At 40.9% G+C, this 14771-nt stretch overlaps 1 protein-coding gene across 3 annotated transcripts in view; it reads left to right on the top strand.

Annotated features, from left to right (window-relative positions):
• The window catches only part of thsd7ba (thrombospondin, type I, domain containing 7Ba), a 908760-nt gene that overhangs the window by 414396 nt on the left and 479593 nt on the right, over nt 1-14771 (top strand). The window lies entirely within an intron of this gene.

Consider the following 14771-nt stretch of genomic DNA (forward strand, 5'->3'; position numbering starts at 1 on the left):
TGGAGAGGCGTCTTGTTGGAACTATGGTCTTGAAGGTGGAGCTAAGGTCAAGATATAGGAGTCTGATGTAGGTGTTCTTGTTATCCAACCAGGGAGATGGTATCTGGCATGGACCTATTGTGATGGTAGGTGAGTTGGAGAGCATCAAGGCAATTTTGGAGGCTGGAGTTGATGTGAGCCATTACTAACCTCTTGGAGCATTTCATAATGACAGATATCAGAACCACTGGGTGCTGGTCATTAAAGTACATTGGCTGATTTTTCTTTGGCATCAGGATGATAGTGGTGTTCTTGAAGCAGATGGGATCCTCACACTATAATAAGGAGAGGTTAAAGGTGTCTGCAAAACCCCTACCAGCTGGTCTGCGCAAGATCTGAGTGCATAGCCAGAGATTCCATCGGGGTCAGTGGCTTTCTTTGGATGCACTCTCAAGAAGACCGACCTGATGTCAGCTGCAGTGTCTAACGGTAAAAGTGCACCTGAGGCTATCAAGGAAGGTGACATTACTTCACTGACTTTCTGTTAAAAATAAGCATAGAATGCATTGAGCATGTCAGGGAGAGTTGCAGTGTGTCAGCCATTCTAATCAACTTCGCTTTGTGGCCCGTTATATCTTGTAAGCCTTTTCACAGTCGATGTGTGTTCATGTGGTTAGTCTGGGATTCTAGTTTAGTCTGATATTGTCAATTGGCATCCCAGATAGTTTTGTGAAGATGACCCATCGATTTTCTGTATAGTCAGGGTCACCCGATTTGAATGTCTCAGATCTGGATTTCAGTAGGGAGCTGATCTCCTGGTTCATCATGGCTTCTGGTTGGGGAATGCTTGGATGAACTTCTTTGGCATACAGTCCTCTACACAGTTACTGATGAAGTCTGTAATGGTAGTGGCATACTCATTTGGATTGACCACTCAATTCTTGAACATGTACCAGTCCACTGACAAGGAGTCATGTAGGAGCTCCTCCGTTACCTCATGCTAGCACTGTACGACTTTCCTTACCAGATTCTAATGCTTCAGTTTATGCTTGTAAGTCAGGAGAAGGAACACAGTCTTGATTTTTCAAAATGCAGGCAAAAAATAGACTTTTAGGTGTCTTTGATGTTGTGTTGCAATGGTCCAGGGTGTTTGTGCAGCCGGTGTGACAGGAGACATGTTGGTGGAATCTTGGTAGGCACATTCTTGAAGTTGGCCTGTTTGAAGTCCTTGAGGTAAAAACAATGACTGCAGATGCTGGAAAGCAAATACTGGATTAGTGGTGCTGGAAGAGCACAGCAGTTCAGGCAGCATCCAACGAGCAGCTGATGAAGGGCTTTTGCCCGAAACGTCGATTTCGCTGCACGTTGGATGCTGCCTGAACTGCTGTGCTCTTCCAGCACCACTAATCCAGTGTTTGAAGTCGTTCGCTACAATGAACAAGGCTATTTGTGGTGGCACATATTTCATCACGTGTGGTCTTCACCTTGCAAGGGGTGGGATGAAACTGCTATCACGCTAGCAGTAGTGAACTCGTATGGCATGTAGTAGGGACAGAACTCCACTGTTAGGTACTTTAGGTCAGGGGAGCAGTAACTTGCCAAGGTCATCATATCCAAGTACCAAGAGGTGATCATCAGGAGGCAGACTCCACCACCCTTTGCCTTACCCAAGGATACTGTGCAGTCCATCTGGAGGATTTACAAACCCTCAGGATGTAAGGCACAGTCAATTGATGTAGGTGAGTGTAGCTTTAAGTTCATCCATCTTATTTTCAATGCTTGGGCATTTGTTAGATGTATGCTGGGGAGGGGAGACTTGAAGCAGTGTTGTTTTAGTCTCAGCTGTAGACCAGCGCATCTTGAACATTTCCTGGGTTTCTGGCCTGCTTCTGGTCAGGCCCAGGAGTCAGACTGGATGGTCCACCATTTTGGAAGATAAGTGGGTATGTCCAGTGGGGTCCCGGTCATTGGTTGTGGCCTTAGACATTCCGTGGTGGGGACTTATTTTTGGTCTGTTTGGACCTTCATAAGTGGCTTGTCACTTCATTGTCGTGGTTCTCACATCAGCAGTCAGGGCCCACTGATTCACATAGTTGGGTGTTCCGGGAAGTCCTTGTCTTTATCTGGTCAGATCCAGGCAGGTCACTGGCTGTTTCTGGAGTTTGAAAGGTCACCAGACCAGTTAGTAGATTTAAAAGATAATTATTAGTAATTCTGACAATTAAGATTTAAAAGAACAGAATGGTAATAAAAGATGTGAGAGGATGATCTGTTTAGGGGAACTTACAAAACTTCACCACACTCTGGTGCCATCTTGGAAACAGAGAAGCAGAGAGATTTGTACAGACAATTCAAATCTAAAGGCTTTGACAGAGTAATTGCTGGATGTTCCTGGTGGGTAGAATGAAGTGGGAATTTACAAATGGTGATTGAATTTCAGGGAATGCAGAGAAAATATAGACTGGAGGAAGTTGTGGAAATAGAGAGGTGCAATCTGTGGAGGGATCAGAACAAAGAACATAGAACAAAGGACAGCAGACCATAGGAATAGGCCCTTTGGCCCACAATGTTAAACTAATCCCCTTCTAACTGGCCATGGTCCACATCCCTCCATTCCTTGCTTATTCTTGTGCTTACCAAAAAGGGAGCACAAAATACTCTTGGTTGATAAGGTTAGGGTGAATCCAAAGAGTTCTTTAAATATATTAAAGGAAAAAGAATAACTAGAGAGAGAATAGGACCCCTCAAGGACCAAAGTGGACATGTATGTCTAGAACTGCAGGAGATGGATGAGGTCCTCAATTAATATATCTCCCATGTGTTTACTGAGAAGAAAGACATGAAGACTTGGAAACTTGGGGAAATTAGTGGTGATATCTTAGGGACAGCCCTTATTCAAGAAAGGTTGCAAAGAAAAGATTTGGGAATTATAGACCAGTAAGCCTAATATCATGGTAGGTAAGTTACTTAAGAAAATTCTGAGAGATAAGATATACACGCATTTGGAAAGACAAGGTTTGATTAGGAGTGGCTTTGTACATGGGAGTTCATGACTCAGAAATTTGTTAAGAGTTCTTTGATGAAATGACCAGTAAGATATCTAGATGAAATAAACACATTTCTCAGAATGGTTAAGTAAATCAATACAACCTTCTCATATAGTTAGAGTACTATAGCACAGAGACAAGCCCTTTGGCCCAAACTGGTCCATGTCAACCAAAATGTCCATCCAAGCTAACCCCATTTCCCTGCACTTGGCCCATATCCTTCTGAATGTTTGTTATTCATGTATTTGTCCAAATGCCTTTTAAATGTTAAAGTATCCGGCTCACTTACACTTCTGCTGGCAGCTCATTCCATATGCATACCACCCTGTGCGTAAAAAAGTTGCCCCTCAGTTTCCCTTTTATTCTAAATACCCTCAATTTTAAAATACTTTTTTCCTCTCCTGAGCTTTCTCTATTAAAGTAATTTAGTTCTTCCCTCTTTGCTTTGAAGTTTGAACTTTTTTGAAATCACCTCATTTTGCAAGAATGTTTACTGATTGCAATTGACAGGTAGCCATATCATTTTGTGGCTACCATTCTGAGAAGTTGAATTATATTTGTTTTATGATTACGACCTTCTGACCACAGGACAGCAGCTTCAAATTAGTTGTAGTGGCCTGAATTTTCAGATTCTCAGGTGAAGCAGCAGTCATCTTTTCCCTGAAAGAACTAGTCGGTTTAGCACCAGTCCACAGTCGGTTTGCTGCGAATTCGTAGCTAGTAATGGCTAAGATTACACACTCATTCCAGTCTGTTTAGCTGAGAAAAAAAAACAGCGTGGAACCTTTTCCATCAGTCTACGCTACATTCAAGTTTTTGCTAAAAATTTTGCTTCAGATGGAAGTTAGAAAAGCCCCTTGCTTTATTCTCATTGTTTTCCATAAAGTTGCATCACAAAGTGAAGAATTATTATTTGGGACATTAGTCAGTTGGTAAATAAAGTACACAGGACAGGGGAAAAAAAAAACACCATTAAGATATCCTTATGTTTTTTCACTGAAATATTTGCAGCAACAGTGACATTGTCTAATTTCTATCACTCACAGATTGCTGCATCACAATCAATCCAAGGTGTCTGGTTTTGCATTTAATGAGCACCATTTTATTTATTGTGCCTCTTTATTATTTTCAGTTATGTTTCAATATTTCAATGAGAATCTGCTCAGATTATGTGGTGACACTGCCCTGGAACAGATGAGAATTGAACTCCGGATCTTCTGGCCCGGGGTAGCGAGGCTATCATGCACCACATGACTTTCTCAATAGGGTCTGTGCTGTTTTAGTATACACAGATGCGCTGTATCCACTTCCATGAACTCTAGGATGCTGCTAATAGTTACTTTAATGTACTTGTCTGGAGACAATATTGCACACCTCAGTAGCAGGTAGAGCTTGAACCTTAACCTCCTGTCCCAATGCTTAGGGACACTAACACTGTATCACAAGTTATCTCATGCTAATAATAGCTGCCAGTGAGTTTCTTGTCATTAAATAGATTAACAAGAGGATTAGTAATTCTGACATCATTACTAACATTCCACTAAGGGATAATCTGCAGTTAATTGCAAGAAAATAACTTTCCAGTGTATACAATAAGATATTAATTCTGTGAAAGCTGCTTATATTCCCTTGCATTTTGCTCTTGGCTAGACTTGTTCCTTACACTGCAATCATATGCTTTTGCTCATTTCTCCATGGAATCTACCAAAGTCAGTCAACTAGTTCTTTAATTGAGAATGAAAAGATTCTGGGTTGCGTGAGTGCTGAGTACAATTGCAGCAACTTGTATCATTGATCACAATAAACAAACTCAGCAGATGGATAGTCACACCTAATTACAACTGAGTTACAACAAAATCACAGTAGCAATTATTTCTTGCATTTTTTAAAAGTTGCTGGTTGACTCTTGTTTTGTGGTTTTAACTCACCACTTCATATTCCAATTTCAAAATTCAAACTGTGATTTTAAAAACAATTCATTCTTATGATATGGGTGTTGCTGGCTAGGGCATCATTTATTGCAGTGATGCACATGTTGTAAGTTTACAGATAGGCCTGAGTGTTGTTATAACATTTGACATTTGTGTTTAATTCACTTTCACGAACTACTGGTAGACATACGTGAGAAATTTTAGCTGAATGCAAAAAATTAAGAATGATGTAAAAAAAAAATGCCAGGCTCCACAGTGACATTTTACCGTTGAAAGTGATAAACAGAATTTTGACAACTTGTAATGAGATTGTAACATTTTCTTTCTGTCTTTTATTTTCTTTTCTGGAGATGAAGTATGATTCCTTTTTTGGTTCTGCAATGTGGACTTCCATAATAATGTGTGGTACATTTGCCATATTGCTGACATACTCTTTGTTAAAAATCAATGCATGGGGGCTAAAGTGTTGCTCCGACAGTTGCTCCTGCGGTTTGTTCATGGTTTCTGTTGAAGAGCACTGCACTAGATCATAGACATTGTTAATTGTATGTATGCAATGAAATGTAACAAACCTTATCTGTTCACAGCTAATGAAATATTTCAGGCTGGGAGAAGACTTTGCTTCTAGCTCCTCCAGTTACAGATTCAATTATAAGTCAAGCTAAGTGTTTTTTTCAGTGTGTCAGTGCACAGCCCAATGCATTGTGCAATTTATGATGCTGACGTTTTCAAAATGCAATTTAGTTTAGTAGCACAGGCTACCATTTAGTGCCAATTAATCAATCTGAAACAACTAAATTTAATGAGCTTTTGACAGACATCAAGGAGGAAATAGCATCATGTAAGAGATTGAAAATAGAAATGGGCCAGAATTTTGTGGAGAGGTAATGGCCCTGTCCCACAGTTTAATAAGTTGAGAATGAGCACCCACCATTCAGCTGAAGATGACTGGATAGTACTTTATGGTTATCAGGCAGTTAATTGCTCATGGGTGTGACTTCCACTCTCATGTGGGAGGTTGCTGGGTCTGCAGTCATTCCCCCAACATGGTCTGGAAATCCAGGGAAAATGGGCAGCTTCATGGGGACCAGTCTGGAAGGTGAAGTGACTCCAGAGAGGCCGGTATCCTTTCAACAAGTTACTCTTTATTTACACACTTCTTGACTTTGGCACAGCTTCGTCAGAGTCAACATCCAGAGTGTCACTATCTCTGACACTCCTTTTTTTACCTGTCAGCCAGGTAATACCTAATTTGACCAGATTAACAGTCCAATCAGGGAACTCATATTCTATCATCTCCAGCTCGCTGATCACTTTACAAACACTACTTATGGCCACATGAGGGATGAGGACCAACAACAGCGAGACCACGGTGGAGTTGATAAATAGGCTTCCCTTGATTCCAGAGTCGATTGAGCCTCTGTTGAGCACAGGCCGCTCAAACAAACGGGACTCTTTCTCCACTTCACCAGCAACACCCCACCAGAACCTGCAATCAGGCCACCATGTCTTATTTGATAGCTTTGCTGTGTGATGTGAATGGCACCAACAGGGAGAGGAAGCCATGAGCTAGATAATTAAGGACTTGAATTGACCCGAGGGGCAGGGGGTTAGCTATCTGATGTCTACAAAATCCTGATGGAAGTGGTGGTTGTGGTGGGTTATGGTGCGCCTTGCCGGATTTTATGTAATTCTTGCTGTCAACTTGCTTCTAGAGTTTAGTGGTGCTGGAGGGGGCATAACTTTCCAGCCTGTGTCCTTCCTTTATAAACTGGCTTGGAAAGGGAGAGACCTGAGATTAGTGGATATTCAACATGTCTTGGTAATGATGAGATATGTGTCTTCTAACAAAAGTACAGAAACAAAGACTAGGCACCTTCTTGGAAACAGTGCAAAGATGATGTTGCTTATCATCTTAAGGACAAATGCTATAGTGATGAAGATTGGTAGGAATGGACAGGAAAGTAGCAAAATTGGAATTCATGGATGGCATCAATCTGCGCTAAGGAAAGCTGAGTTATGATAATTGAATGACTGATGAATCAACCTTCTACCTTACAGGTTAATGCATTTGTTCATGTCCAAACGATTCTTGCCTCAATTCCCATTGTGTGGTATTGTCATGGCTACAGGATAAAAGTGCAATTATTGAGTCCACATGCAGCAATTACATTCTTGCCTATGCAAAGGGTGGGTATGTTTCAAAGAGGACCATTCTGTTTTGCTATAAAATGTGATTCGCATCATTTAGAGGTATCGTAAGAAGTGAGGAGAGCTTGTCTGGAGCCATCTTTTGACAAGCATGCTAAACGGTTATCTATTTCTTCACGTGTTATAATTTAATGTTTTATTATAAATTCAATATATTTTTACTGCAGTGTTTAGAATAGGAAAGTGACAATTAAATTGACAAGCATTGTGAAAATGTTTAGAATCAGCAATGTGTTATACCCCATGAGTAAATTAATCCACTCTTCTGCATTCAAAAGCATTGTGATTTAGATTTTAGTGCATTCCTTTCACCAATCTGCAACTGTAGGAGCTAGGCTTTGGAAACAATCATTACTTTCAAAGGTGTTAATGTCTTTAGCTCTAGAACCTTTGTTGACACAGCAATACTTTGGAGCCTGATTAGGAATTCTCATCTCTAAGCCCCAGGTCCTCTAACAGATTCAGCTCAGCATGGGTTATTGATAGAACTGTGATTTTTGTTTTGATAGTTTTATGAACAGTAATGGGGTTAGCTTTTATTGAATTGGCTTTGAATATCTTCCTGTTTATTTTTGCACTTTATTGAGCATCTGAAATGCTCTCCAATGTTATAAGACTAACAAGTTCTGTACATTGTGGGTAATTAGTGCTTGGGCATGGGGGACAATGGAAGCACATTAGTACCAATGACATAAGGAGAAAAAGGGATAAGGTCCTGCGGAGTGAATACAGGGAGTTAGGAAAGAAGCTGAAATGCAAGAGCTCAAGTGTAGTAATCTCTGGGTTGCTAACAGTGCCATGTGCTAGTGAGGCAAGGAATAGAAAGATAGCACAGAATAATGTGTGGCTAAGGAGCTGGTGCATGGGGCAGGGTATCAGAATCTTGGATCATCGGGACATCTTCTGGGGCAGGAATGTCCTGTACAAGAGGCACAGGTTGCACTGGAGGGGAACCAATAACCTCACAGGGACATTTGCTGGTGCTATTCAGGAAGGTTTAAACTCGAGTGGCAGAGGGCTGGGAAATAGAGCAGTAGGTCAGCAAGTGGAGAGATTGAGGGAAAGTAGGTGGTAGTACCAGCAACTTAGAAAGGAAGTACAGGCAGAGACAGGTAAATGAACACAATGGTACTAATGGGCTGAAATGTGTTTATTTCAATGCAAGGGTTATTATAAGTAAGGCAGATGAGCATAGAGCCTGGATCAGTAAATGGGATTATGATGTGGTGGCCATTATAGAGACAGGACTGTCTGGTCAACATTTCAAGGTTTTATTGTTTGAGATGAGATTGAGTGGAAGGTAAAAGAGGTGGAGGAAACTACTGATCAGGGAGAATGTCTCATCTGTACTCAGAGAGGACATACAGGAGGGCTCACCCACAGAGGCAATACGGGTAGAGCTCAAAAACTAGATGGATGCAATCACTTTGATAGGATTATGTCATAGGATCCTACAGCCACTGATAAATTGAGGAACAAATATATAAACCAATTTGTTGGTTGTCATAATGGGTGACTTCAACTTCTCCAATATGGAGTAGGATTCCCTTAGAGTAAGAGGATTAGACAGGGCAGAATTTGTTAAATGTATCCCAGAGGGTTTCTTGAAACAGTGAGTGGATAGTCCAACTTGAGGAGGGGCCATACTGGATCTTGTAATAGCTTATAAGCCTGGCCAGGTGACTGACCTTTCAATGGGAGAGCATTTTGGAAACAATGATCATAACAACTTTAGTTTATAGATAGCTATGAATAAGAATAAATTAGGACATAGTGGAAAGGCACTAAATTGGGGGAGGGCAAATTATGTCAATATTAGAAAGAAACTAGGGAATGTTAACTGGGCGGAGCTGCTTTCAGGCAAATCTATGTTTGATACGTAGAGTTGTTTAAAGACTTGCTGATGAGAATTCAGGACCAGCATATTCCAGGAAGGAATAAGGACAGGGATAGTAAGGTAAGGGACCTTTGAATAATAAGGGAGGTTGTGAATTTAATCAAAATTAATAAAGATGCATATGTAAGGTTTAAGTAGCTAAAATTGGACAAGGCCCATGAGGAATATAAGGAGAGCAGGAAAGAACTCATGCAGGAAATTAGGAGAATAAGATGGGGCAATGAAATGACCTTGGCAAGTCGGATTAAAGAGAATCCCAAGGCATTCTATATATTAAAAAGCAGAGGATAACCAAGGAGATGGTATGACCCCTCAAGGATAAAGGAGGGAACTTGTGTTTTGAGACAGAGGTTGTGGGTGAGATCCTAAATGAGTATGTTGTGTTGGTATTCACCCAGGTGAAGGATATGGAGGATAGTGAGATTTGTGTGGAGCATGATAAAATGCTAGGGCATTTTTAGATCAAAAAGAAGTGGTGTTGGGTCTCATGAGGAGCATTTAGGTGAATAAGTCTCCAGGGTCCGATGGTATCTATCCCAGGTTATTGGCTGAGGCAAAATTGGAGATTGCTGGAGCTTTGACCAAGATCTTTGTAAACTCGCGAGCGACTGAAGAGTTCCCAGAGGACTGGTGAGTAATTAAAGCTGTTCCCTGTTCAAGAAAGGAAATAGGGATAATCCAAGAAACTATGGATGGGTGAGTCTCACATGGTGGTTATGAAGCTTAGGGATAGGATTTTCTTGCATTTGGAAAAGTATGGTGCTGAAAAAGCATAGCAGGTCAGGCAGCATCCATGAAGCAGGAGAATCGATGTTTCGGGCATAAGCCTTTCATCAGGAATAGGGCTTGTGGGCCGGGGGGCTGAGAGATCCCCACAAGCCTCATTCCTGATGAAGGGCTTATGCCCAAAATGTTGATTCTCCTTCTCCTTGGATGTTGCTTGACCTGCTGTGCTTTCTCAGTACCACACTCTTGACTTTGATCTCCAGCATCTGCAGTCTTCACATTCTCCCCTTGCATTTGGAAAAGTATGGCCTAATTAGGAACAGTCAGCATGGCTTTGTGCAGGGCAGGTCATGTCTCACCATTTAATTGAATTTTTTGAGGAGGTGATGAAGGTGATTGATAACTGTAGAACAGTGGATGTTAGTAAGACTTTTGACAAGGTCCCTCAGGACAGGTCCATTCAGACAATTAAGATGCATGGGATCCACAGTGACTTGGCCATTTGGATTCAGAATTGACTTGTCCATAGAAGACAGAGGGCAATGGTGAAATCTGTGTTTCTGGCTGTTGTTTGTGATTTATATGAATAAAAACATAGATGGGTGGGTTAATAAGTTGGCATACGATCCAAAGATCAATGGAGTTGTAGATAGTGGAGAAGGTTGTCAAAGGATACAGTAGGATATAGATCAGTGGCAGATATTGGGGGGGGGAGGAGGGGGGGGGGGTAGAAATGGCAGATGGATATTAATCCAGGTAAGTGTGAGGTGCTGCACTTTGGGAGATCAAATGCTAAGAAAAGTATACAGTTAATGGCAGGACCCTGATCAGCATTGATCTTGGGGTTCAAGTCCATAGCTCCCTGAAAGTGGCCATGCAAGTAGATAAGGTGGTAAAGAAGGCATATGGCATGCTTGCCTTTTTTCTTCTTTAGTCATGCCTGGCTAGGAAGCATTTGTTGCCTATCACTAATTGCTCAGAGGACAACTAAGAGTCAACCACATTGCAGTAAGCCTGGAGTCACATGTAGGCCAAACCAGGTAAGGATGGCAGTTTCCTCTTCTAATACAGGAAATATTATATTACATCTGAGCAGCACTCAGGCACAACTTTATCATTGGTTTAGCCCTGACTTAGTGATGCATCACGGCAAATAGGAAAGGATATAATTTAATATCCATAAGTTATTAAAGTGCACTCATACCACAAAAATTGAAGCAAGCATACTCCAACTGAAATATTAATAAAAAAACTTTCCCTCTAAATGTTCAAATATCTATTTGAATGCTGTAGCTCTGGAAATGTGGTGATAAGTGGTAGCAGATTAAAGATATTCTGAGAACGCTAAACAAGGTATTTGTTTTAGACTAAATATTCAGCTTCAACAGTAACGAAACAAGTTATAAATACAGACTGTAAATTGTTGGAAACATATGTATTTCTTATCAATGTTGTGAATCCAGAAATGTAGATTTGTTTATATCCACCTCAGTTTTATTTCAGGTATTGCTGATGGAATGTTTTTGAATATTTAATGAAATCCTTTTTACTTCTGTGCTCATTCGCTATCAGTACTCCAGCAGATAATGCATATTATAATTTCTGTATGCTCATTAATTGCTCTATTGTGATAGAACCCTGTTTATGTGAATGCCAGTAACCTATCTGAAAGCCCTATAGGCTATCTGGCTAAATGCAGACACAAGTTTGCAGTGATGTCAACTTCTGCATTTCTTCAGCTCAAAGGGATGCTAAAATTAGCACAGAATTGCATTCAATTAGAAAAGTGTTTTTGTTTACTGCCAGTGAGTTTGATAACTAGAATCTAGTGTTATCAATTTTTAAAGTTTTTTTAAGCAACAGTTTACATTTATATAATGTCATTAATATGATTAAATATTCCAGTGCTTTGCTCAAGTGTTATCAAGTAACATTTGATACAGAGCCACGAGGAAATATTAGGTCAGAGAATCAGAATATTGGTTAAAGTGGTAGATTTTGAGATGCAGCTTGAGGGAGGGAAGGAAAGTGATGGAATTCCAAGGATTAGGACCTTGATAGCTGAATGCCAAAGGCAACAGATATATGGGAGCATCACCACCTGCAAGTTCCCTTCCATGTCAAAACTAATTCTATCTTGGAACTATTGCATTGCTCTTCATTATCACTGGATCAAAATCCCAGAATTTCCTCCTTATTATTACTGTGGGTGTATTTGCGACAGATGGTTTGTACTGGTTCATCACTTTGTCTCTATTTGCAGCACTATCGTCTAAAACCTGTGATAAAATCCCACATAGGAGATTAGTGAGCAAAGTTAGGGCACATGGTATTGGGGGCAAAATACTGACTTGGATTGAAAATTGGCTAGCTGACAGGAAGCAAAGAGTAGTGATAAATGGGTCCCTTTCGGAATGGCAGGTGGTGACCAGTGGGGTACCACAAGGTTCGGTGCTGGGACAGCAGCTGTTTACACTATACATTAAAGATATAGATGAAGGTATTAAAAGTAACATGAGCAGATTTGCTGCTGACACAAAGCTGGGTGACAGAGTGAAATGTGAAGAGGATGTTCTGAGAATACAGGGTGACTTGGATGGGCTAGTGAGTGGATGGATACATGGCAGATGCAGTTTAATGTGGATAAATGTGTGATTATCCACCTTGGTGGCAAGAACAGGAAGGCAGTTTACTATCTAAATGGAGTCAAGTTAAGTAAAGGGGAAGTACAATGAGATCTAGGTGTTCTTGTACATCAGTCAATGAAAGCAAGCATGCAGGTACAGCAGGCAGTGAAGAAAGCTAATGGCATGCTGGCCTTCTTAACAAGAGAAATTGAGTCGAGGGACAAAGAGGTCCTTCTTCAGCTGAACAGGGCCCTGGTGGGACTGAGTGAATGTTGGGAAGATGTTTCCATTGGTAGGAGAGACTGGGACCCAAGGGAACAGCCTTAGAGTAAAGGGAAGACCTTTTAGAAAGGATTTAAGGAGAAACTTCTTCGAGAGAGTGGTGAATCTATGGAATTCACTGTCACAGAAGGTTGTAGAGGCCAGGTCATTGAGTATAATAGGTTTTTGATTGTCAAAGGGATCAAGGATTACGGGAGAAAGTGGGAGAATGGGGTTGAGAAACTTATCAGCCATAACTGATTGGCAAGACAGACTCAATAGGCTGAATTGCCTAATTTCTGCTCTTATCTTATGGTCTCAATGCCTTTTGGTTTTATTGAGGAGGAGTCAAATTGCAGATGTCGTCGGTGAGTTCTTGGCAGAGGTGGCAGAACAAAAATAGATTTGTTCAGTTACATCATTTTATTCTCACAATATTTCACAAGTGAAATCCACTGCAACAACATAAGACTTTTATATTTGACTTGACAGAAAACATTGCTGACTTCTCCCTCAAACTAAAATCAGCATTAAAAAACACAGTTAATATGCTAATAAACTACTGACTCTTATGTGCCTGCCACATTCCTCCTTGTGAAAATGCTACCATTGCCCTCTCAGTCAGGTCTTGGATCAAAATGGCAGAACAGGCCTCAATGCCATCATAATAAAAGCAAAATACTGAGATGTTGGAAATCTGAAACAAACACAGAAAATGCTGGAGAAACTCAGCAGGTCTGGCAATATTTATAGTGAGAGAAGCAAAGTTAATGTTTCTAGTCCAGAATGACAAGTCTTCAGAGCTGAAGGTGTTGGAAAATATATTTTTAAGACTTCTTACAGAATCAAAGGAGGAACAAGGGGCGGGGGGGGGGGGGGGGGGGGTGCAGATAATGTGGAGGCTCAGTGAAAGAGAAGAACTGGTTTGTAATGGTGGTGAAATGGAAATGGAGATGTAAAATGGATATAAATTAAGATATGAAAGGGAGAAAATGGGTCCTCTCAACTGACAGCAATGTAAACAAGACATGGCATGGGAATGAGATGGGGAGACAATGTGAGAAAAATAGTGATCCGAAATCATGTGGTCAGGCTTTGAAGTTGTGGAACTCCAGATTAAATTACCCAAGTGGAAAATGAGGTGTTGTTCCATAAGCTTGCATTTTGCTTCATTGAAACATTACAGTAGGTCCAGTTCACAAATGTTAGCTTTTAAATTTCTGTCCTGTCCAGAGTCATACTGCACACAAAATGTTAACTCTGATTCTTCCTTGCAAGATCTGTTGAATTTCTGCAGCATTATCTGCCTTTGTCTTGATGATATCATCATCTGCTGATCTGCATACTTAAAAAGGACCTCACCTTGGGATCCTCCTACCACCTGCAGTTCAAATTGCTGTGAGATTCGGGATAGAAGGAGTGTACAAGCTCTCGTTTCATTGCAACTAATTCCTCCTATTCCCCTTATTCCTTCCCCAACACATTCCCTCACTCACTCACCTACCCAGTCCAACCTGACCTCTGCCAAGTTGGGAGTGCTTACGTTGGCTATATATCAAGTTAAAAATCACACAACACCAGGTTATAGTCCAGCAGGTTTAATTGGAAGCATTAGCTTTCAGAGCGCTACTCCTTCATCAAGTGGTGACCACCTGATAAAGGAGCAGCGCTCTGAAAGCTAGTGCTTCCAATTAAACCTTTTGGGCTATAATCTGATGTTGTGATTTTTAACTTTGTACACCCCAGTCCAACACCGGCATCTCCAAATCATAGCTATATATCGAGACACTGAGACCAAGACCCTGTCAGCCACACATAGAGACTGCCTAAATGACTGGGATTTATCTTACATGTGATTTTATGCACTTATTGCATTCTTCTGGAGGAATCATCCTGTTTCTGTCAGGAAACGTTGTGGTAGTTTTTACTCATAAGTTCTCTTTCATGTAAGTGCAAGAGATTCTTTTTAAGTTTGCTTTCCTGTGGAATGCTGTTGTGAGTTTCGCCACACCTGCACTTCATTGGCTGCTGCTGTGGTGTCACACACATACTGTATTTGAAATTGATGCCTTACAATCTGACCACACATCTT

The sequence above is a fragment of the Chiloscyllium punctatum genome, chromosome 10, assembly GCF_047496795.1.
Source record: "Chiloscyllium punctatum isolate Juve2018m chromosome 10, sChiPun1.3, whole genome shotgun sequence".
Lineage (NCBI taxonomy): Eukaryota > Metazoa > Chordata > Chondrichthyes > Orectolobiformes > Hemiscylliidae > Chiloscyllium > Chiloscyllium punctatum.